Source organism: Lagopus leucura, unplaced genomic scaffold (genome assembly GCF_019238085.1).
Source record: "Lagopus leucura isolate 7727_CA_CO unplaced genomic scaffold, USGS_WTPT01 Super-Scaffold_100002, whole genome shotgun sequence".
Classification (NCBI taxonomy): Eukaryota; Metazoa; Chordata; class Aves; order Galliformes; family Phasianidae; genus Lagopus; species Lagopus leucura.
The window spans coordinates 43,186,543-43,212,795 of record NW_024962263.1 but is presented as its reverse complement, the minus strand read 5'-3'; the positions used below and the strand labels follow the sequence as shown (position 1 = coordinate 43,212,795).

At 39.4% G+C, this 26,253-nt stretch overlaps 1 long non-coding RNA gene across 3 annotated transcripts; it reads right to left on the bottom strand.

Annotated features, from left to right (window-relative positions):
- LOC122179205 lies at positions 1-25,853 on the bottom strand. Of its 3 annotated transcripts, XR_006178586.1 has the most exons (5): positions 25,677-25,853; positions 8,945-9,042; positions 8,387-8,585; positions 7,643-7,907; positions 1-221 (listed from the first exon to the last, which is right to left on the bottom strand). It is a non-coding gene; the product is annotated as an uncharacterized LOC122179205 (long non-coding RNA). The 3 variants fall into 3 exon arrangements; XR_006178585.1 differs by lacking the exon at positions 1-221 and having other exon boundaries at positions 7,352-7,907; XR_006178587.1 differs by lacking the exon at positions 1-221 and having other exon boundaries at positions 7,352-7,907; positions 8,387-8,551.
- Between the last annotated feature and the right edge of the window lie 400 nt (positions 25,854-26,253).

Sequence of the window (26,253 nt, the reverse complement as noted above, 5' to 3'; positions counted from 1 at the left end):
TCAAACTGATTGGGAAAACCATTCTCAGTAAGACATCTTCCTGCAAGATCTCAAAATAATTCAATATATTGCCAGCTACAGGCGGTACCGTTCAGCCTTTCATATCCAGCCAACATCATTCCTGTAGTTCACCTCAACACACTGTACTGCAGTGGTTATTCCAGTGGCATAGAGGCATATAATATATGGGTTTTGGTCACATTTATACTGGAGTAAGCTGTCTGTAGAAAACAAGAACATGAATAACAGCTTTTATTATTATTATTATTATTATTATTATTATTATTATCTCCATGCAACACAGCTCTACTCAAGTGGAACGACTGTTCCACTGCTTCTCCATTATGTCCTTCAGTAAACAGGTTTGAAACTTCAGTCACTGGTAGACAGTCATTTCAGGTTCAGTTCTCATTTTGCCCAAACAGTTTACAAGAGCTAAATCAGGATATAAAATTCAGTTCTAAGATCCTTCTGAAAATGGTGATAAGTAGACAGTAGTTTACTAAAACAGCTAGAGACATTTCACTGAATAAGAGTAACCTGTAACATACACCTGCCATAAATGTCATGTAATTTATTGTGGATCAGAGGATTTCAATGGAAAACTACTTGGAGCAGCCATATACCCCCTCAGTTCCTGGTTTTCTAGTTGCCGTGACTCAACTACAGTGCATCTTCCACAGGCCCAGGCACTTCTTTTAAAGGAAGTGAAGATGCTTGAAAATGGGAGAGAAAAGAAGCCAAAGAAAAAGCTGCTATTTGCTTGATCTGGAATGGCCTTGTGGTAACTCTAGGCCAGGTTCTTCTCCACCAGTTACATGAAGAGTACAGCATTTGGCAGTCTCATGGAACTATTCCTACAGTCTTACTCCATGTTCAGATGGCAGACTATGCCCTAATCACTCCAGTTCAACCGTGCACCTCAAGAGTTTTGGTGGTGTTTACTCAGCAGTTTCATCAGGTATCTGCCTGGGGAACATCACTGCTCCCACTACTGGAAATGATGTATATGCATCCAATTTCTGAAATGACAGCCTGTTTCCTCTCATCCTGCCTTCAAGGATGATAAATGGCACTTTACTCCTCTCTTTGCACAGGCCTTATATACCCAAACATTTTAATTCCTCTCCTCATTTTTATTAGAGAAGAATGCTATCAACCTTCTCTTGGAGGCCATTTTTACTACCTGGTCTGTTATTCACTTTGTGCTCTTTTAGCCCCTGAGGAGCTAAAATCAGCAATTCCTTATGTATATCATCAAATCAGCAAATTCCTTATGTGTATCATTTCTTTGGGAACTACAGCTCCTGTGAGACCTTCTCTGAGTTGATTGAAGACTGCAAGTCAGCAGTTATTCAGCACTAGCACTGTATATACCACTTATCTTTCAGCTACATTAGATATAGGTGAAGCTATATTTAGGTAAGTAAACAGTCTATATTTCAGCTTACATGACGTTAAAAAACTTTTAAAATATTTTCTGTCTCCTATTCCTTTTATGTACTACTTTAATCTCTACTTTGTGAAGAAAAACAAACAGCTCTACCTGTAAAAACATGCTAAAGGTTCCAGGAAAATTTGTGTTTCCCCACCAGTTTTGTGTAATGAAAGATTTTTGCCTAATTTAATTCTCTTTTACCAAAATGTTGGGATTATTAGGATTCATTCAATTATGAGTGAAATAGTTTGTATCTACAGCATGCAACACTGACAAACTGCAGTACCAAACTGATTACAGAATCAGCTCTGCTGTCTGCATTATGTGAAATCTCTATACAGTGTCACAGTCAAAGCCAGTATGCGATACAAATTGTAAACTACAAAAGAACCTAGGTTGAACCTCACTGCTAGTGTCTAGAAACAGAGACTTTCCCCTTATACAACTCTTACTCCATACCTTGAAAAATAAGGAAAAACCAATAAGGAAAAACCAAGATAGTACTAATGCTTCTAAAGGAAAGTCAGAACCTGAATTTTGCTAGGGTCTTTGTGGAATCTAATTTTCATTTCCCCACTGAGAAAAGCTCATTGTAAGTCTTTTTATATGCATCCCAGTCTACCCAGCAAATAAAACATTAAAATTAATGGTCTACGTTGCAGCCCTACAGATTCTTGCTATGTTTTATTCTTTTGGCATCACTACTTGAAATATCTTATGTCTGAAAAATTGATATTTGCAATACTTCACCATTATGTCCACTCAGAGGATTTGATTCCTGCATGCAGAAAAAGTGGCACCCATTAAAATTACCCGAATGTATGTGAGACCAACCAGTGGATGCGTGCACAGTGATGCAGTGCAATTCAACAGTGGCAATAGCAATGTCAAAGACAAGCCTTATTCCAAACGGCCATGCATAATTGTCACACCACAAAATGAAAAGTATCTCAATCATCTTGTCTATGTGAAGGAGTGGACTGTGATCAGAAAACTGGGTGAAGAGCAGAATATCAGATTCAATGCATTGGAAACAATGGTGGCTATGTTGTAATATTGCAAAATTTGTGCCATTTGGATCCCACAAATGCTCAAACAAAAAACATTGAATGCAAGTCTGTCAGGACTTATTGAACCAACATAAGACTGAAAATGACAGTTCCCTAGACTGAATCATAACTCTGTGATAAATTACCAGTGATAAGACATGGTGTCACCATTACAAGCCAGATTCAAAACAGCAGTCAATAGCAACGGAATGGCAAGAAGTGAAGAAAAACTTCAAGACGCAACATTCAGCGACTAAAGTGAAGAGTGCTGCCTTTTGGGGTAGGAAAGGTGTGATCCTTCTGGATTTCCTGGAACCCAGACAAATCGTCAACTCTGACCACTATAATGCTGACTGAGCTGAAGGCTTGAACTTACAGAGTTAGGGCAGAGAAAACGACAACCTTTTTCTTGCAACACTGTAATACCAGGCCACAGACCAGTTTGAAGACCATAGAACACACTGTCAGTCTGGGCTGGACTGTCCTACCACATCCAGCACCTAGTCCAGATTTGACACCTTTTAACTTTTATCTCTTCAGGCTGATGAAAGGAGGACTGCATGGACAACACTTGCCTAGAAACACCATCATAGCAGTTGTGAAACAGTGGTTCACAGCCACTTGTGCAGACTTTATTTTTTTAAATGAGTGTAGCATACAGGCTCTTGTTCATTGCTAGCACAAGTGCACAGCTAACAGTGATGACTGTGATGAAAAAATTGTATTTTGTAGCTCAGAATTTGCTCTATCAAATGATATTCTTATGCTTTTTGTATCTGTTGTAATTTCCATGGAAATAATTAGGAGGCATTACTTTCAGAGTCACCTATATAATAATTATCAAGTAAGTGCTGTAAAACTGTAAAGTTAACGACATTGAACATTGAGCAGTTAGACTAAGAAGTGGAAGCAGCAATTGTAAAAATAATTAAGCCTTTTCTGCTTCTAACTCTTTATGCTATTAAAAGCCACTTGCCATTTTAGACCTCTACAGAATAATGAAAAACTAAAAGATGCATTATTCAACCAAATGAAAATGTTTTACTGCATATTCTCTTAGCAGCACTTGGATGTATTAGATCCTACTTCAAGTCTGAAGAAAAAAAACACTGTTGCATACTTTTGAGATTAATCAGATTTCAGATACTAGTCAGGTTATATCTTGTTCAGACCAGCATGTCTAACAACCACCATTCACTGTGAAAGACAGGTAAGCATATTAGTGTTAAAGGGGCAGGCACAAGAACTTAAGGAATCAAACATTCTGACTTGAGGGGCTCTGTTAGTATTATACGGAATCCAGAGATCAGATGGAGGAGAAGAAACGAGTGTTTTTATCTGAATTTCACCCAGATGAGAACATCAATTTGGGAGATTACAGTGTAGACAAAATGCATAGCTAGTAGCAGCAAAGCATTTTAGTTAAGATTATTGCCAGATCAGGAAAAGCACTTCCATTCAAAGCACCTATGTAACTTAAATGGTCTCATTTCAGTGTTTTCCTTGATGATTTTAAAGAAAACATATAAAACATTCTGACAAAAATTATTTAAAAAAAATGACACATGACACGAAGATGAAGAAACAGTAAAATACTCAGAGGGACAATGTCAATGTGACTGTGATAAATTGGATAAGTAATGCAAGAAGATGAAAGATGGCAAAGAACAAAGTGATTGATTTCTCACTGCTGTATCTAGCAGTCATCTGCAAAACAAGAACCACAAACTCCAAGGAGTTCTATTCAACTTCTACTCAACAAAGAAAATAGAGCCTTCAATTTCGAGGAAGAAAGAGTAAAATAAAATTAAACTTGTATAAAAGAACAAGAGCTACTTGTTCTTGTTGCTATTGAGGAAACGAGGATCAGGTCATACAGCAACTGAAGGAATGAATTGTAGCTCAGCTGCCACCATCTCCCCTACATTTTCTAGTTCCCCAAGATCAAGGGAGAAGCATCAGGTTCATTCAGTTTACTCAAATGATACAGACTTATAACAGCAATAATATCAACCAAAAATTACAAGTGATCAAATCAATACACTTACATTTTGGTTCTCTAGTGCTTATTACTCAGAACAGTAGTATTTCTGGGGATATCTTCAGATAAATAAGCAAATAGATGAAGTCTTCCTAGACTACTAGATATAAAGTTTGATTGTATCCTACCAGAAGAAGATGCACTTCTCAGTTGATATGCACATCATTTATTCTACCACTCATTTTCTGCACTCTCCTATACAACATAAACATTGCAATAAAAACCCTTATCACTGAACCTTATGCCTCAGTATTTCATTTAAAAATATCATTTTGTGAAGTATTGTTACAATATTCTATGTTCTTGTTTATTTTCCAGTTCATAAGACCAAAACTTTGAATCTACATTTTCCTGACAAGGCTACTCTACCAACCAGTTAATGAACACATAAAAAATAAACCAGTAACATTAAAGGGAAATCTTCTATGTCATTATTATTTCATCCTTTCTATTTTATTTTACTATTGAAAAGACAATCATAGCATAGAATGACAATTTGTGCCATTATTTGAAGTAATTCTAGACAAAAGTCGTATCTGTAACCACAACTAAAAGGTTTCTGTGAGTAATGGAGTTCACTTGAGAGAAGTTTCCCAAAAGATCTTTAGATCAACTACATTCCTCCAAACACAGCGATACCCATTGAGGTGGTGAAGTCAAAGGAGAAATTTGCCTTTGCAGAACATTCATAATACATACAGTAAACTTTTAAGACTCTCTTTTTTTCCCTCTCTAGAAACTGATTCTCTATACTATCTCAAAGCTGTTTGCTCCTCTTAAATTTTGAGGGTTGTTGTTGCAGGCAACCTTTTGTAATCCAGATTTCCACCAAAATATTGAGAACAGCATGTTTCAAGACCATGTTTATCCACACTTTGCACACATTACAAGGAATTGGGGTGGCTCTGGTGTTTAGGACTCACATTTCTGGTCACTTCCAGGTGGAGATTTTGACTATTTTCTTTCTAAATTCAGTGTTAATCTAATTATGATTGCAAGCATCTTCGAAAGAAGTCCAGAAATGTGAGACTCTGTATTATTTCTAACTTGAATGCCTAATGCCCTTTTATAAAGTTTCTACTGCTTCAATGACATATTTCAATACCTTCCTCAGAAGAGGCAGTAGAGTGAACACTAAACGCTCCCCTTGGCAAAGCCATCTAAGCTTATGTAGTGGCCCTAAACCGAATTTTTCTGGCATTCACCGGTAACAAGAAAGCAACATGTAAACATAGTTTCTCATTGACTTTTCTCCTCTTGGCATATATATGTATGTGACCGTGGTTTCTTAAGATTCACCTTGTCTTGGAAAACTCAACCTGAATTGCCAGCAAAACAGGGAGCCCAACCACTTAGTAACCTTGTGATTCAAAACAAGAAAATAAAAACAGATGTTTAGGTTTATAGAAAAACTCTCCATGTCATTAATGGGTAAGCTTGATACTGTGATAGTAAACTCAGCTATCGCAGCAAGCTGAGATTCGAGTTGACATAAACTACGTTCTAGGAGGTTGGTTTTTTTTCATTTTTCTTTTTAAATTTCATAGAATTCCAATAAAAAGTTCTTAAAGCAAGTGAGGCAAGAAGGCTTCCCCTCCTCGCCCCCCTCTACTCTTCATGTTCCAGGGGATAGTTTCACTTTTACATGTCTTGTGTTAAATAAACCACAAACCCACGGATCCACTTATTTCAAAAGGGACAGTTTTTTGGGATGAACAACTGAAAAGTTATGATTAACACCACATAATATTTATATTAGAGAAACTTCTTGTACAATAATCAGAACACAACTGAATTTGTCTTCTGTTTTCCCTAGTAATATAGTGGGAAGTTAAAAATGACACTCAGTGCAGTTAAGCACAACAACATTTCACAGAAATGTATGCTCAGGAATGTTAAGGAGTCGTCAGGGTCCTCTCAAAAAAACCCAAACATTTAAAAGAACAGGTGAACAAAATACTGCATAATAGATAATTGAAATGCTGCTTCATTTTTACATTTCTCTAACGAAGTGCACTACAACACAGTGACTGAAATAATTTTGGGTAAGGGGACTACCTCTATTAATTTACTTATAAGAAAGCTGTTCATTAATTAGGGTGGACAGGGCAATCAGTGCTATTAAGCAATAGGAATGCCAACTCAGATCCTTTACAAGTATCTAATTAGAATTTAATGATCAAAACCATGCAGATATACCTCCCCTATCTACTAGAGGAGAACTTATTGCAGATACACATAATGAGAGAATCTGACACATCTATCTTCAAAATGTACTCAAGAATCAATTTAAAAAACCATTAACCCTTCGTTTTCAAATTAGACAATTAACTCAAAGCAGGATCCTTGTTAAGACTGTCTCATTAGTTCCATTATAACTCTTATAAATGTCAAAACTTTCAGTTACTTGAAGATTAACATTTTTCCCCCAAGATTTAAAAAACAGAACCAAAACATCAGCCACACTCACCCAAACCCAGCAACAAGAACTATCAAATCCAATTGGACAGAAAATTCAAGAATTCAGACATTCTGAAAAGGGCTGATCCAGTTCAGTCCAACTTATTTAGGAGAAATCTCGTCTTGCCACACCAAGCTATGGAGTCCAAGCTATAAGAAAAACTACTGATATGGGATTAATGTAACTTATTGCATGTGTGTTTTTCTTTAAGTTTATGAAAGTTAATCATTCAAGAATGGTACTTTCAGTCATCCAACTCATTCAAGGACCAGGAAGCATTTACTTGACAAAAGCAGCATATGCAATTGGAAATGCTGATGTGCTTAAGAGACTACAAGACCAAAAGATTAATAAGCAAGCATATTACAGAATGTGTCTTATTTTACCTCTCAAGAATTTTTTACTTTTTTAATAATACGCCACATTTACTACTTCATTTCTCCTAAAATAAACAGATAACAAACAGTTGAAACAGATAATCATTCCGAAACTTCTAAAGAATGTTGAGAAGTCTGTCAGAAACAACATTGTCCCTCTTAAAAATGCTTAAGATAGTCTTTTACTTGTAATATCCTTGAGGAAGGGGAGGAATTGACCCATTCTGATTTTAGTGTTATTTATTTTGTGTGGATGGACTGTGCTTCACCACTTACCTTTGGGGACCAGAACAATATGTTTATTCCCTTATTCCCATCTCAAACAGAGCAGAGATCCTCGTCATTTCCTTCTGAAGCCTTGGACTTTGATAGAGTCAGAATAACTGAAAATTTTTTTTTGTCAACTGTTCCTGTAGCTTCAGGATAGTCTGAAACACATCTTGCTTCTCAGAGGCTTGGAGTGTGCTTCCCATACACCACTGTCTACACTTGCAAAGAATAGGAATTCGGCATTGCTTTGATCCTTTTTCTGCTGTTTAATCTGTTGTGACAGATTAGAATTTGTCAGAAATATACCAGCTTGCACTGAACTTGTCATAAAGCATCTATGGTGTTTTGTTGATCCTTTATGGCCATTTTTTACACAGAGATGCTTGGATACTCTATCCTAGAAGTTTTCTTCAGTTTTGTATTCCAGTTTGTAAGGCTGAAGAAGAAAGGCTTCCCTCCTACACCTTTACATCACTTGCATTTTACAGACAGTCTAGTAGGCATCTGATCTCTCGCATTCAAGAAAAGGGAAATTAAGACAAGGTCTACAACCCACCAGCTTCTTAGACACTGTCAGCATACCTGCCTAAACATTGCAGTCCTGTTGCACACAAAGAATACCATACTAGTACAAATTTCCACTTTACTATGCCTTCTTGTCAAAAACTTGACATAAAAATTGAAAGTAGCCATGTTTTTTCCACACATGCAAATTTCTTTAAGATAAGGTTTTGTATTCCATCCTCTTACCTTGAAGTATGTAATACAGCACTCAGAATATCTTCAATATTTGAGTACTGATTTTCAGCCTTTCACAATATATATATCCAGTGCAACACGTTGTTTTCACTAGCAGAATCAGCCTGTTGCTTCTCCTGTTGTACTCCAAGGGAAGGACAACACTTGGGTCAGATTCTGGAAGTAGCAGAGAAAGTCAGGTGGTCTTCATCTGTAAATTGGAGGTAGACATACCATCTGTGTCCTGTGTAGCACAACTGCCATAACACTCATCTAGATGGTTCTGAACTCTAGCCTTAGGTGTTTGCTTGTCTTTTAACTGGAAAACTGGATAGCTTTCACAAGCTTGGTGGCCAAACCACTCTGAATTAGCTCAACAACCCTTACACTGTAAGTAACTGAAATCCAGATTTTGCAGGTTTAAAAAAAAAAAAAAACAAAAAAAACAACAACAACAAAACTTCTTTTAGAAAGCTTACACGAGGAAGACTTGCAGCACTACAGCACAGATGTAAAGAATACTCCTAAAACAAGTCCTGTAACTTGGTTCACTCTCAGAGTTTTGCACACCTTTTGCTGGTGGCAGATCACCATATCCTTCCATCCAGGCATTGCGTTACTTGATTACAAAACAATGGATACAGGCTCTTCTGCTCTTTGAAACTGAACTAAGAAAAAAAGAAACCAGATTTGTCCTTAATACTGAAGCCCAATCTTTTTCAAACTTGAATTCAAAAGGGGGAAGAGAAGAGGTTGGAAAAAAAGTCAATCAGAATGCTAGCTGTAAATATGGTCTTGCTGATTTATGTATTTTTTATTAATTTGAGCATTTCCCTCTGTTTCTGCTTTACTTCATTATTTGCAGTTAACTGTAACACAGCTCGAAGATAACGATTCCTTTCTGAAAATTAGATGTTATTACATGAGTTGTTTCAAATTGGCATCTTGTTGTTAAGAGAGAATTATATTTTTAGAAGTAGCCAGGAAATTTGCACTTTTACTTCAGAAACCATAAGCAGAATTTTGCTCTTTCAAAATGCATACATTCATGAATGGCTAAAAAAGCCAGTTCTCACATGGACGTGCATCATTTATCAAGCATCTTGAAGAATCTGATCCCACAATCCTTGTCATAAAACAGTCCCATTGAGGCCAGTAAGGTCAATCTCAGAGCTACAGAATTGCATCTGATACAGTCTTAACAGACAAAAAAAATGTTGCAGACTACACTAAATCTACTGTCCTGAAGTATCCTGAGGTTCCTGTGGTGATTCCTGGATAACCTCTCACTGCTGATCTGTCCTGACAATTTGGCAATAATCTCCACACTCAGAATTTCAAAACTACAAGTAGAGATTGTGAGGATGATCTGTCTCTCTGCAGTATGAGCATGATGCGTTCATCTCAGACAAAAAAAGCTCATCCTAAGAAAAGAGTACATCTAGGACAGCTAGGAAAGGAAGTCTAGTAGTCCTATCTCATCCACTTAGTTCTAGGTGCAATCTTTGTCTGGGGGTGAAAGTAGAAGGGGGTAGAGTTCTGTCCCTTCCTGTACATAAACAATCTGTCACCACACCAAGATGTACTACTATCAGAATCAGAGGTTAGCAAACTCTTTTTACCTCTTTATTCTTTTTTGCACGGTCTTTTGTAGTCTATTGTATAAATTTATACAAGTACAATTACATAAATATGCAAAACAGGGAGATTTAAGAATAATAAGCATTTTCTTTCTTGTTAATTCTTCAGGCACTTCTGAAAACGTTGACAGCTACCCAGGCAGAACGTATTCAACCTAACAACTCTGGATGACCCAGTGCTGGTATTGAAAACGACCGGTAAGGTAAGCATGGTGAAACTTGAAGTGGTGAACTAGCCCTGAAGGCCATAGTGCTGAGAAGCTCTCCAGCATTCTTTGTAGATGTCTTGGGCATCCCACCACCACCCTGTCCTCAGAGGATTCACAGCAGGAGCTAGGATAGGCAATGGCAGCAGACACCTTCACACAAGGCAGGGACAGTAGTCCAGACTCATGAGGGCAGAGAACAGGGGGATAATCACCTCCCTTGCATTGTTGGCCACCTTCTTTTTACACAGCCCAAGACAGTGTTGACCTTCTGCGCTGCAAGTGCTCATTGCTGGCACGTGTTAAGTTTTTCATCTATCAGGACCCTGAAGTCCTCAACAGGGCTGCACTCAAGAAGCTATTCTCACAGTGTAGTTATACCTGGGATTGCCCTGACGGAAGTGCAACACCTTGCACTTGGCCTTTGTTGAACCTTATTACATTGGCCCACCTTTTCAAGCTTGTTCATCCTCCCTTTGGATTGTTATCACTTCCTTTTGGCATATGAATCGCACCACTCAGCTTGGCATCACCCACAAACTTGCTGAGGGAACACTAGATCCCATCATCTATGTCACTGACAAAGATATCAAAGAGTAACAGTCATTCAAAGTAGTGCATGGTAAGAAGATATCATGCATAAACAGAAACAAGAGGCACAAAATGGACGTGAGCAAAAATTATTTTTTTTTTAATTGTGAGGACAGCCAAACACTGAACCACATTCAACAGGCTGTAAAAGCTCTGTCCTTGGAAGCTTTAAAGATCAGAAAGTCCTAAGCAACATAACCTGATGTCACAGTTTACTCTTCTTGGAACAATATGCTACTCTAGAGACCTTCCGGTGTTCTTCCCAGGTATCCATTTCACTTTACCTTAAGCTCCTTCCTGAATGTAGGTAGTACTGATACAAGTTCACAAAACATAAGCTGACCTCAAAAGACCATGTACTAGTTGCATTGCTTGCCCACTGCCAGCTCATCTTCCCCACAGGTGGGCAGACAGGGCTCTAGCCTGATAACTGGGGCATTTCTTTGAGGCTAAGAACTGCAGATACAAGAACAGAAGGGTCTCCCACTTCCCAGACAAAAGGTGGGCAAAAACACCACAAACACCTCTGGCTGCCATAGCATCAGGCATAAACTGGAGATGCAGGGCTCTTTGTGCTCAACAATGCCTAGAGGTTGAGCAGAAGTCAGCTCTGCCTCAAAAGCCAATGTATATGTCAGAAACAAGTAGGTCATAACTGAACAACCAGGGAACCTAAGCATGGAGGACGAACTTCTTTTCCTGAAGGAGAGGCTCTGTTGAAGTTAAGAGGTCATCACTGGCAGATGTCACTCTGCACAGGTCATCAGAGGAGCTTTCCTGGTCATAGGAGCCAACATTTCACCTAAGATGGACTTATATCCCCTTGTAAGCAACCCATAGCTTTTGCTGAATTGAAGTGGGGGAACTGTCAGAATTCAGTGCTTATAGCACAGCAGAGCTCTCAGAAGAAAGAAAATCATAGGCTTATATTTAGCAAGTGAGCAATGAAGCAAAATGGCATAACAAATGCTGACGGTAGTGGTGAGGCTGTGGGGGTGGGTGGGGGGGCGTGAAAGCTGGCAAGAGTTTCAGGAGAGCGAGTTTTGGTATTTCAGTTTGAGAGGTAAGGACTAGATGCCTCTTACATCCTCTGCAGCAGGTACTGAAATTCCAGCGTTGCAGAAATTTAACACCACCATCTGAGATTTCTTCCATCTCCCACCCCTCTATCTTATTTGAAAAATATTTACAAGGAGATGAAAGGCCACCTTCAGACATGTGACCATAGCTGCGTGCTGATGCTTTCTATAAATACAGTTTCGCTAACGCGCTAAGCTATGTTTTACTGCAGTGTGGCATTATGGCTTCTGCATCACATAAGCTGTTTCTTTCTCTTTTCAGACCCCTGCCACCCTTAGCATCCAGCTCCCAGCTACACGACTTTTGTCCTACCCTTCAAGAGCAGAGAAAGAGAATATCCTCAAATATCCTCTTCACAGCTGCTGAAAAGAACAAGCTCGGGTTCTGTATCTCAGACCAACCTAATCGGCACAAATACAGCAGTGATTTAAGAAGTCTGATGATTCCAGTCTATATTTGGGGTGCTGCAAATCATTTTGTGTTTAGTCATCACTCATTCCGGTTTTCTGGTTGGATTCACACAGAGTTCTCTGATGTGCAATTCAGACAGTTCAGACAAAAAGCACTCTCCTCATTTCCCTAACTTTCCCTTTGTATTTTCAACAGCCCTGTCACACATATATGTTAGCAAGCCTATTTGAAACCTGTTTGTCCTTGCACATCAGTGTGGCTGAATTTGTGTGCCTGGCTATTTGATGATGGCAAGATGCTTTTAGAAGTTGCTTTTTCCCCTCCCCCCACTGTTCCATACTGTGGAGTATACATGTGAAGATTATCTTATAAAAATAGAAAATTTGTTACCCTAAAGGTAGAAAAAAGGTTTGCATAAATGTGACAATAATCATATGTATTTAACAGCACTAAGCTCAAAACAAAATACTTGAAACGTCTAATAACAAATTTGTGGTTATATATACACAATCAGCAGGCAATGTTGTGCTGCCTTTTGCATAATCTTCCTCCATTTAGAAATCAAATAAAGTCAATAAAATGTGTTCAATTGTTCTAAGAAGACAGACAACAACCCAATGAGAAACAAAACACTTAAAGCAGAAGCCTTCTCATTCTTTCTTCTTTTCTCTTGCTACTACTGAACATGCTGCTTTTCCTTTGCATTTTTTCTCCTTTGAAGTGAAAGGAGAATGTGTGTACTTAGCTTAGTTTTATCTGTTAAAGAAAAAAAAAACAAAAGCGGGTACAATTTCTTATTTCATTTGGTTCATACACCATGAGTACATAAGACCTAGGCTGTTCATCATGAAGATTTCATTCAGGCTATATGGGATTGCATGGTTCTGTATGCGCCCACTTACAAAATAACCTTACACCAGACCTAGTCACAAAATGATTTCCAAATTCTATTTGCTTGTTTTCACATCTGTGCAGACACACATTGGTGGTCTGGCTAACAGCCAAGGAGGAGATAAGTTCTGTTTTATTTTAAATCACTGTCTCCAAACATCTGTTTTGGACACTGCTGGGAAGAAGCTTTGAGGCTAGAAGGACCTCTGGTGTGGCTACGTTTATGCATCATCTAAGGACTAGTACTTACGTGGTCTGTGAAAGACAGAGTTGGAAGACCTGCTCAAGAACTAGTAAAGCACTGCAGGAAACAACAAAAGAAGGCCATAAGAAAACAATGAATATTAGTTATTCTAAAAGTTCAGGATGCAGATATTGAGAATAAGTTTACTAATTGTATTCCCTGCCTTCCAGTATTTCATTTTTAAATGTTATTCTAGCATACAATACTGGCTTCTAAAGATTAAAATGAAAGAGAGAAATAATGAAAACAATTCAGAAGCAAGAAACAGCTTTACAAATCCAACCTTGACATAAGAGGCATTTTACTAGCTGTGAGGATAAATAGATATAGAAAGAGCTTATCCAGGAAATGGTAGATTCAGCACAGACTGGAGCCTTTAAAGATTAGATATTTAAAGTGTCCTCAATCCAGTCAGGAGGAAAAAAATAGTCATTGATTACATGACCAGTGACTTCTGACCTTAGAATAAGTGAGTATATAGATATCTTTCTATATTCCCTTATTCCCTAACCTTGTAGGGGAAAATTTCAGAAGCCAGCAAAGAGAAGAGTCATTCAATTCTTCTGAGCTTTGAAATGCACTGCTAGATAGGAACTCACCTGAGCCTCTGCAACCCCATAGATAAATCTACCCTTGATTCAGGCACCTCCATGCAGGGAACAAATAAGACTTGACCCCTTGGTAACTGGATGGATATGTTCTAGAGCTTTCATGTCACCTCTCATTTTCTCATCTTCTGTCATTCTCCTCTGCTGAGACAACCAGCTGGCTGAAGGGTGGATCAGGTTGGCCAGTGCTTTGAAAAACTGGAAGAAACCTTCTTCATAGGTGCCCAACTGAAGACCAACCAAACACCATGCTTGGGAGAACAATATTTTCTCCAGCTTCTCAGCCTCAGCCTTCTCAGAGGCTTTAGCCTCTGAGCAAAGGGGATTTTCTACTATCATTTATTGGCAGACTCCAGCATAATTCCCCTACTCAAACAATCTGCACATCCCACAGTTTTCCTGTCATTTCAGAAATCCTACACCATAATAGCAGCCATACTTTCTCCATCCCTACATCAGAGACTAAATTGTCCTGGACTAATGCAAGTCACTTGACACAAATTAGGTCATTTGGGGGGAATCTGAATAGCTTGAAGAACAGAAGCAGTCAGGTGAGCTGATGTAACCCTGGAAAGCCTATACAAGCTGCAGATTTGCTCTTAACTGCAGCTTTCTTACACATCAGAAGCAAAGCAGCAGAGGGAAAGCACAGTGTGCTATTATGAGTCATTCCCCTGCTCTGCTGCATCTTTATTTGCATTTAACATATGGCATTAAGACCTTTTGAGAGCATCTAGAATCACAGAGCAAATTACAATAATGTCTTATCAAACAGTCTTCGAAGAATATCTTCAATATCTTCTTTCATATGAGTCTTCCCATGGCATACATTTCCACAGGTCACTACAAAATAGTGCCTCCTGTGTATTTCCATGGAAACTACAAACAATACAAAGAGCATAAGAATTTGAAATGTACCTAAGAATGTGCTCTATTTTTTTCCATATAGTCACCATCATTAGCTATGCATTTTCACCAGCCATGAACAAGAACTGCAAGCCACGCACATGAAAACCTGCAACAGTGGAGGTGACCCACTCTCACCACAGCTGAAACACACCACCCACTGCCTCACTGTGCTCATAGCCACTGTTTGGTCTCCAGAAATGTTCAGCATAAGACAATGAATGTCAGCAAGTGCAATTTTTTTTTCCCCCATGGGGAGGAATTAAACCCCCCCCCCCCCCCCCCCCAGTTTACCTCACATGCACTTCCACATCAGACATCATTCTGTCAGACCGCCTCCCTGCTGCCATCTGTCACATGGCAATGAAATGTAACAGAGCACTGGTGGGAAGGTTCAACTTCTATTGCCATATTATCAACATCCACCTCTGACTTTGTGGGCAAACATAATAACAAAGGAGATTAGTTTTGGAGCAGCCCTCATACACAGCTTTAGAAAAAGCCTGTGACTATTTAACTGCCTCACAGTTGAAAACATTAAAAGTCTATTTAAGACTCAGAAAAATGTGTGTGAAAGATGAACATGTTGCAAAGCACCTGTTCTCCTGAAGCTACTGGGGACCTAAAGATATTTTTACCTTTCAAAATTTTCTTTTTCTTACTGTTTTTTAGAAGGCCCATTGTCAGATTCAGGTTTTCTGTTCTCACACAAACACAGCAGTCACCACAGGGCTCTGTTTTACTTCATTTTCAAGCTGTATCCCCTAGTATATCCAGAAGCAAGGGCAGAAGTTATCAAACAGTACAACTGACACTCTTCATCTCAACGAAGCCTGACCACATGCAGCAAAATAAGTTCTGTACCAACGGTAAAAGGAAGCTCTTTTAAACAGAAACCAATTATTTTGCACCAGTTCTAAGAAATTTTGTGAAGATATTTATGATTTAGCCATTTCTAACCTTAGACCATTTTAGTGCCTCACTGTTCAGGCCCTGTAGTCTTTCCACAGCAAGATGAAGCCTGGTGCAAGATGGTGCAAGACCTTGTATTCTATTTCACACTGAGTAACTCAGTATAAGAGCTCTTGAGACGTGGTGCTCATCAAGAGCCCCACACAAGGGATCCTCCTGGTAAGCATGACTAAGTGAAGGACACTGTCACACTGAACAGGAGCTCCTGCCTTCCCACTCAGAGCAACTTGGCCAGGCATTGATAAATCTCAACTCTCAGCTTCTAAGGACTGGCCAGCCCTCCACAATACAGCTTCAATGCATCTTTTCCTTATTACCACTGTTTTTTTTTAACCCTCTGTTTATCAAGCTTACCTACACAAACTTCAAAAATCCAAACTCAAGCCTTCTCAGGCACTTTGTCTCCAAATCCAGGTGCATGTATCACAGCCCCACAGAAGTAAAACCTTAGCTGTTATCTCTTCAAGAGAAACACGCACCATGATTGCCCAGAAGATAAACATTACTACAAGCATTCACATAAGGGCAGGGAAGACATGGGGAAAAAAGAATAAAACCAAAATGGCAAATGTTAATGGGCTCTGCTGCCAGTTGCACAGCAGAAGGGCAGGCTGAACAGGTAAGGGCCCATTAGTTCATGTAGGACCTATGCTCATCCCTGCAAATTTGTTTGGCCCTTGCATGGAGAATATGCAAAAGTTTCGATCACAGTTCTCCTCCTCCAATATAAATGCAGTTTTCAGGTAAATGATACCCAGGAGATAGCTGAAAATACATTTTTACTAATAATACCAGAAAAAAAAGAACAGAGCCTCTAGCATTCTAGACATTATAGCTGTGAGCTAGGCAGAAGATCTATACCTCTCACTACTGTAGCTTACCCAAGAAAGATTTCCAACAATTTCACAATTCTTAAAACCAATCTGTTACCACAAAATGCTCAAAGAGCTCTGCCTGTCTCTAGTTTTAATGCAATATATACAGTTTCTTACCCTCCTAAAAACAGAAGAGATTTCTATTTAACGACAAGTGTTAATGAAAGTTTGGTACAAGTCAAATTAGGAGAAAAAACAAACAAACAAAAAAACAAAACAAAACCAAACCAAAACTTAAGTGTTCGCTCATTTGCTTGTGTGACTTCAGAAGCTGTTCTAGAATATAGTTTCAGTTTAATCTCTTCTACTACTTTAACTAGTGATGCAATGCTAGTGATTCAAGACACAGGATGGTGTATTTGGTACATCTTTATTCCATTATCAGAAGGCTCCTACTGATAGCTGTCCCACTTGCTGGATATGAATCTGGGGCCATTCATTACTTCTGTAGTGTTTTTTAAATGGCCACAGCCTGGCTCCTCAAGAGGTCTTGACCGGGTCAGTAGTTTTAATTCTGCTTTTTAATTCCCTGCAGTCACTGGGGCTTTGACACCTTATTCATTGTAAGCCTTAACACAACTCCACAGCTTCCTGTGCACTCAGTACACTGGAACAGTGAGGTCAAGGTCTAGAATTGACTGTGAATTTGACATCCTGCTGCTGACCCTGGAGTTCAGAAGCTGCCCTTGTCAAGCCAGAAAGGAGCTGAAACTAGCGAGTATGGCCACATCTACCTGCTGCTTTGGGCAGGGGCTGCAGTGGTGTAACCCAGCCACAGTTTAGCAACACACAATGATCACTCGCTCCCTCCAGATGGGTTGGAAAGTACTCTTTCTTCTCTGGTTGACCAAGAACCTTCAGCCAGATGCCTGCTAATGTTTTCCAGTTTGCTGAATATTTATCTGTTAAAGGGAGATACTGAAAGTCCTGAGAGCAATGCATCAGAATAATCAGCTCTAACTACACTGTCTTTTAGATACTGATACATTTTGGATCAAGACTTCTGTTTAGTGATATCTTGTGAGAGCTGACACCCTCCCATGGAAAAAAAAATTAAAGTGAAGACCTTTTGTACAAGTTGTCCCAGCCAAAATATAGGAAAGAATAATTGAGACTTGTGATATGCATTTTTTTTCCCCTGAAGTGATTTGCATTAACAAGGGAAGGAAGATACTCCAAACATCAGGTATTTTCCACCAAACTAAGTCACATTAAGTCACCCTGGTATTTCTACCTAAGCTGTATCCAGAAAGCGGTGCCTGCCTTCATAAATATCTAAGTTTAAATGAAGGAGTCATCAGTAGGTGTTGATGTGACCAATTTGTGGTCACATCACAATTGATTCTCTAATCACAAATCCAAGATCTCTGCTGGTACATATTCTTATTTAGCATGTGAAGTCAGTCCACACCACTTTCAAACACCCATATCTGAAAAGTTTGCTTCATCTTATAATCAGTATCAGCTGATGGAGAGCCTTCTAGAGTTCCATAGTAATTATGTCTTTTTTCAAAGTCAGATCTTATACCTTGATTTGTACTTACTGACTTTCCGTAAAGAAAAGATGCACCACCACTCCATTTCCTCTCAAGTTCCTGTGTTAAAAAACTCAAATCTCCATTTCCTCCCCTTCCTCACCCTTTTGCAATTCCTGGTCATTTCTCTTCATGCTCTCTGTCTGCCATTGCACTCCAGGTCTGCTCCTTAGTGCAATAAAGCACTCCCTTCTGCAACCCTCGGGATTTTAGCACCTTAATTGCAGCTAGGTATCAGATGAACAAAGCAGGTGAAGGGGGGGAGGATGAATAAACTAAAAACTGTGGTCTGCAGTCTCCAGCCACAGAATTCTCCCTGCACCATGAAGATGCAGATGGTCACATACAAATTTTGATCAGCATGTAGGCACTGAGAGGGAGGAATAGTGGCTATTCACTACCAGAAAACAGAATATTCTGAGAACTCATCACACATAAGACATATCCAAGGATATGCAAGAAACTTTTTTTCTTCAGGTATTTAACTAATCCAAGCAAAAGCCTTCATTCCCTCTTGAAGCCCCCCCCCCTTTTTTTTTTTTTCCTAACTTGCTCAGAATCCTCTTAAGGGAATTATGAGCTCCTTCACAGAGGGATGGGAAAAGGGAAACAAACAACAAACCAAAAACAAGAACGTTCAGATTTACCTTTGCCTTTATCTAACAGAATCCTGCTATTTCTCAAGATAGCCAAAGTCAGTGTAAATAGGACAACTGGGAAGATCTTACCTTGAACAATTTAAAACTAGAGAAATAGTAAATAACTGAAAATAATGTCTTAAAATTAAAACTGCTGAATATGCCCAATTGCCACTGCACTGACAAGTATAATTCCAGTCATCACCGTATCATCAAAGATTTTACCATAGATAAATTCAAGCAACATAATGTAACAAAGAGGAAAGTTGAGGCATGAAGTTTTGTTTGGTATTCGTTCTTAGTATCCTACTGGTAGGTCCATTTAAGTAGAGAGGGAAGATCCCTGTGGTTTATTTCTGCTCTTCTGAACCAGGAAGTATAATTTATTCTCCCACCAAAAAGCACAACTGCCTACATCAATCTCACTTGCATTAGCAGGAGAAGCAAATGTTTTGAAATGCAGGAAGAAAAGAAATGTAAATAAAATTAATCACCAAAACCCATTATCAGATATTTTAGTGGTCACTCTTACAATTACACAGTGTGCCCTGGAGGGCAGGCATACAGAAGTGAATACATTTCAGTACAAACATCATAGGGGTAATATATTGCTAGCTCTAGGAGAGCAGCAGTCTATGATAAAAGTCAATACGGAGCATCTAAAGGTTTTTCTTTCTTTAAATCCTATGTACAGCTCAGATCAGAAATACCCGCCTTAGAAAAGACAGTCTTCCAACATACCAAGATTACTGCTGCCTAAAAATTTTTTTCAATCCCTTTTTACTAACAGCTTCTGACAAAGCTAGTAACAGCCTTATCACAAAGCAGTAGGTAAAACTGCAAGAATTAGTTACATGTTATTTGTTTAACTTCCCTTGAAATCTGCCTCCAGCCCTTCTGTTTGAATATGCATTGTTTCACTTAAATCATCTTTTCTTCATTCGCACTCTGCTACCAGCCTCACAAGCACATTTAGCATTTACATTTGTTTAGGAAAGGTATAAATTAACACAAGCAGAAAACAACACATTCATTCTCCACTAAAACTTAGTTCTGGTTTTAATCCTGGACCAGATTCCTGACAGATTCATTTCTACTATTAAGTTAAACTGAAGTCTTTCTCTTCCTGATGAGGCTAACAGAGGAAGAAGATGCTGCTATGCACAAGCAATGGTATCAATTTTTGCTCCCGCTATTTGATTCTACTTTATTAGACATACTCAAAGTTTTGATTCATCTTGTAGCTTCCTTCTCAACTTCCTCTCTTTTGCTATACTGTCACAGCTCACACTTCTAACAATACACTATGGGCAAGCAATAACTACAAGAGAAAAAGTTACTTAGGAAGAAGAAAGTCAAAGGAGAGGCAGATAAGAAACACACTTCTCTTCAATTAAAACACAGCTGACTGGCTTAAATTTTGTTTCTGTCATGCCTGGTTATCCCTGCTAACTGTCAGATCTGACATACAGATCCAACCGTTACTTACTGATAAGCTACAACAATAATCCAACCAAAAATAAACAAAAATGGTCAACATGCCACGTTATGAAAAAAAAAAAAATGCCCAAGTCAGCACACCTCAGCCACACTGCTTTCAGTCCCAATAAGATCATAGAAGCAACAAACATTCAGCCAAATCACATTGCTTTCTAAATTGTGTAGCATTTAACAGGGTGGGTTTTGTTTGTTTGTTTTGTGTGTGCGTTTGTGGGTTGTTTTCTTTTTTTAATGCCGCCATTCTTTTTCTAGGACCTAATGTGACTTCAAAAAAATCTTATTTACTAATGACCTGCAAGAACCAACCCTTCCCTTCACACGTTTTAGCCATGAGATGAAGTCACCAGCAAATGAACCCTTTCCCTGTTGAATGAAAGCTGCACTCTGGGCAACCTTGCACTCAAGACTTTCTGCACTTGGCTCCTAGGGTGTTTGCTCTGAGATCACTGATGAGCACAGCCTTTGCGTGCTCCCAGCCAGTCAAGCCCTGTCCTATTCCCCTGATTTTCTGCCATCCAGATAAAAAGTTGTTGTTTCTCTCGTTAAGGGTGGCATGCTGACAGTCAGGACAGCATCTAGCCTGCAAGGCAGGCAGCTGCTTCCACTGCTGCAGGAGCTGTGCATCAGAGCCCGTTCATCCCTGCTGACCCTGATGCTGCCTGCCTAATCCCAATAAATCACAGGCTCAGACAGCTCCTGCAAACACCCCCTGATGGGCACCAAAAGCAAGGAGGAAGCAGAGCACAGATTTTTTTTTTTTTTTTTTTTTAATCTTTGTCATTCCTGCAGTTGTGCCAGCTGAATACTGCCTTATAATATTCACTCCTGCAAACGCCCTCCCAAGAGGAACATGTGGCAGGGAAGATCAAGCTGTGCTTTCTGCTGAGCACAAAAGTCATGCAGGATGACCAGACCTTGACTGCCACACAACTTTCCTTTCAGCAATGTTTTTTTTTCCAGGAAAAGCATAGTCTATTTTCTTCAGAGCAGCCCCATATAGCAGTGGCCTGATAAAGTCAGTGCCCTGAGCGCCCTGTGATGGTGTTTCTTCCAGGTTGCCCCATGACATCTCAGGTGCAGCCCAGGACTTGTCTGTGCTTTGCTGCTCAAGAGTGAGTGCAAAAAGCATGCACTTCCTCTGTTCCAGGAGGACAAGCATTGTCTGGAGCTTTTACAGCATGTCTGCAACATTTAGTTAAGGGTTCACCTGGGCATAGAAAGACAAGGTGCTGCTTTCCCTCCAGATAGGAAATGGCAAAATTAAAGGGAATTAAAAGAGATGAACTGTGGTCCTGCCAGTAGAAAGTTACTTGGATTTAAATCCTACCACTGATGCCTACTCTGTACCATATAGGATTTCTACTATTCTGCATGACTCACATAGAAGCAGCAACATACCCAAATACGGGCAAGTACTTGCAGGTCCAGCTTGTAGTCTCTTAGGCAAGAGTAGCATAAATTACTCATAGGATAACACATGAATAAGCCCAAATGAGTCCAAAAACAGACTTCTTAACATAGCCACAAAGGCACCGAGATCCAGGTTTTGGGTTGGATTTAGATAACATAGCCCCATTGATCACTGCTGCAGTATCTAGTAAATAACTTGCTTTTCCACTTTAGAATCATGACTGAGCCCGTAATTATTTAGCACCACATGCCAACTTCCCAAGCGAGTTAAAGATAAGGCACATTCATCAGCACTGCCATTGGTCTGCTTGTTCAGAATCGGTGCCAACCACACCAGTAAGCTGTGGGTCAGGCAACCTGCAACTCCTTAGCTACAGGTTACACATAAAACAAGCATAGAAACATCTAAAACAACTATAAAAACAGGAGAGAGGAAAAATAGAACAATAAAAATAAAAGAAAAACCAGCACAATAATATTTGCTAGAAGCAACAGATTGTTTTAGGTCAGGATGATTTATATAATAATTGAATTTTGGGCAAAATCTGCCAGCTGATATATGCAAAACATAAATCACAACTGACTGAACTTGTTCATCAGCATGGGAAGCTTCTTCTTGGAGAGGGAAGAGAGGGAGAAGCTTCTCTAATAAATAAGAATTAGAAGTATTTATTGCAGTATGCTTAAAATGCTATCTTTCTTGAAAATCTTTCTATTAACACAATTTCTTTTGGATTCATCTATCTTTATAAGAGATCTGTTCCCTTCTGTAGTCCCTGTGTGAAACCTCAGCTTCTTTCCACTCTGCTCCCTGCAAATCCTTGCAGCCAGCATCATACCAGACACCAAGTAGCTTTAATTGCTATCAGCAGCAATCAGGACAGGAAAAAAAGAGAGTATTCACCAAGCTGCAGCCAGGATGCAGAACAGGTAACTCTCAGCTGGCCATGGTCCCTCCATGCTTCCTCCTTGCCCGCAGGGGGCTGTTGGAGATGCATGTAGATGAACACCTTCATGGCAGCCTCACTTTGAGCACTGTGTGCAGACTGGGGCACCACAGTGCAAAGAGGGCATAAACCTGTTAGAGAACCAAAGGAAAGCTACAGAGATGATGAAATACCCAGAGGGCAAGACGAATAGGGAGCAGCAGAGATCCCTGGGTGTGCTCTCAATGCAGAGCAGAGGAGCTGAGGGGAGGCCTGATGGCAGCTGCAGCTCCTCACAGGGAGTGGAGGGCAGTGCTGAGCTCTGCTGGTGTGACAGCAACAGGGAGGGAACGGCATGGAGCTGCAACAGGGGAGGGCAGCTGGGGATTAGGGACAGGTGCTGCACCGCAGGGCAATGGGCCCAGCCTCAAGCAGCCCAAGTGCAAGGAGCATCTGAACAGCACTATTGTAGCATGTGTCTGAGATTTGGGTGGTGCTGTGTGGAGGCAAAGGTTGGACTCAGTGGTCCTTATGCCTATCTCTTCCAACTCAGGGTATTCTATGATTTTCCTAAACGGCACAAGGTTAGTCATAGCTTGCCTGAATTCCAAATGATGGTATATTAACTTCTCTTTATAAAACACTTGCAATTCTATAGAGGGAATTGGGGTTGGAGGGAAACATGTTCCAAGTACCTGTCTCCAAGCTGTGAATTATAGGAAAATCTGAACATCTTGAACACTAATTCAGAAAGGTGAGCTGTTGCAACTTCATGCAAAGAAATTGAAGAGATTTTACTGTAACATACTTTCAGTTACTATAATTATTGAACCCTGTATTCAAACAAACTCTGCAGACACAATCCACAGACAAATCCCCCAGGGTGATATTTGAAGGCAGGAACTGTAAATAACACATAGGAGTAACAGCTGGAGTCTTTAGCAACACGAGGCAATTCAAGTCCTGTGTCCCCATGCTCTGAATTTGTCCTGCAGAATCCAATTGCAATTTCTGCACCAAAGTATTTGTGACACTTCACTGCCACCAAGAGCTTCCAAAGCCATATTGTGCTTTTTTTTTTTTTTTATAGCATACCTTCTTCCTGACTTCAGGGGAGAAGACGCTGGAAAATAACTAAGAGAAACTGCTACTTTTGTCTCAGTTATTCTTTTCTCACCCCAATGCAAGTTTTCCTCTCTCCCAGCCTGTTTCACCTCAGCAGTTTGGGAAGGCAGTGCTTTACTCCTAGGGACTCCTGTACTTGTTCAACGTCAGTGACTCCTACTGCTAGCACAGGGATTGTTGTGGTTGAAGTGAATCAGTAGTTCAGAAAACAAGCAGCAAAAACAGAACTTCATAAGTATTGCTACAAAAAAACTGATCATATTAATAAAATAATCAGAAGACAAAGGGAAAGTTTGCATTGAATTGTATCAGGATGACCATAGAAGCTCATACCGAAAGTCAACAAGAGGACTCCTATCACAGGTTGTAGGACAAACTCTCACCCTAAGCACACATCCAGAAGTTTTTACAAGACATAGTCATCATCTTATCTACAGATGTATCCTCGCATTCCTACCATAGCACAGCTCTAACATCTCACATGAAAAAGAAGGAAGCTGAATGTGTCCCAGGTCTGCTCCCCTACTGCTGTCAGTGCTACCTCCAAGTCATAACATAAGTACCTTAAGAAACGAGCAGATGACAAAGCACTACAGTTCCCTAAAAGCAAATCCTTCCAAAGACGTGGACTTCAAATTTTGTTATCAAATGAGCAAGTGCTCATTATTTGATAAGATGGAAAGTGTAATACTCAGCAAAATTATGATATATGGGTACACTTTGGCATTAAAGAGAACAAACAAATTCTCACATTTCAGTTTTTCTTCTAATCTTTCATTGGAATACGTGACTAGTGATATTTCAAATAGATAAATGCTGTTTTATTAAAAAACATCAGGCTTTTCAGAATTTTAACCCTTGTTTTTATAACAGCCACTAACACAGAGGCACTAAAATTAATATAAGGTCTGCTCTTGGTAGATACTATTGTTTCCCAAGAAAATTCCCCCTAATCCCCCCCCATGTAATGGGACACAATACACCACTTAGTAGCAGACCTTAATTGCACATTTCCAGAAGTAGTAAACATTTGGATGACAATTTCCTTCTGTGTTTTTTTTCCTTATTTAATTAATTCATAATGATGGAATTAGAGATTTCCTCCTTACTTAAGCTTGATATAAGCCTCATTTACGGAACTTCAAGATTAGGATAATTTGAATGATTCCATATTTCTGATGTTTTATAAACATAATGAGAGGAAACAACTTCATATGTTGTTTACTTCATTATCTAGAGGTCAAGTAGTTATTTGGTATGGAAGGGATAACAGTAATGAATTATAGAGTAAACAAAATAACATCATCATTGCTTATACGTATTAAAATTATGCCTGAAGACAAGCTGCTGTTCTGGCAACACACAAACAACTCAGCCCTTATCCATAAAGAACTGTTAGGTTTTAAATACCTGAGCCAGTAGAGGACAAGCACAATAACAACAAGAAATAGAAATAGAACAAGAAGAGTTACAATGCTCAAATATCAGCTTGTTAGTTTTTTTGTTTGTTTTCTCCTTTTTAAGTCTTTGCTCTAGGGCTCACTTAGAAAAGCAACATTTAAGTAAGAGAGAAAACCTAACGAAAGGTAGAAAATCAAAGTGAATAGCCAGAAGAAAGGAGTCAGCCCAGTTCACACACACACAAAAAAAATGAAGTCTATCAAAAATGCCCTGTTCCCAAAAGGCAGCATAGCCTCCACAACCACAGCAAGTGCTCCAAGACCACTAGAAACAACCACAGTACCTTTTCCTGGTGCCTGTGCTTTCCAGTCCTTAAGGTACAGCTTCTTCCAGGATTACCCCAAGTTCTTACCAGCTAATCTAGTTGAGACAGAAATCATGGTTTACAACATTGCTCTCCTGCAGCTGAGAGTGGTAAGGAGATGAGTGGGCCCAGGTGGAGCTTGTTGCCTCTGCAGTGGCAAATGAGGTAGCACAATCTGCTTTTCCATCCTTCACAGGTTAATATGGAGCTCATCATGTTTATTGAGGAAAATAGCCTGAATGACTGAGTAGATTCTTACCTAAAGATAAAAGTTGTAACAGCAAAGATAAGTGATTAAGCTATGTTTAATTAGTATAAACACATATAACATCCTTGTGAAACTCCTTATCTTTTTCTTCTTTGATGTCCTGATTGATAAATTGCTGGAGTGTGTGAGCATATCAGAGGTTACTAGTAAGCTTAGAAGGGGCAAACGAATATAGAGAGGGATAGATAGTACAATAAATGCAGTAATAGTTTGCAGTATTGAAAACAGTATGAGGAAAACAAATATGAGCCTTGAGCTCTGAACTGTGATTCTTCCACTTTCCAGCCT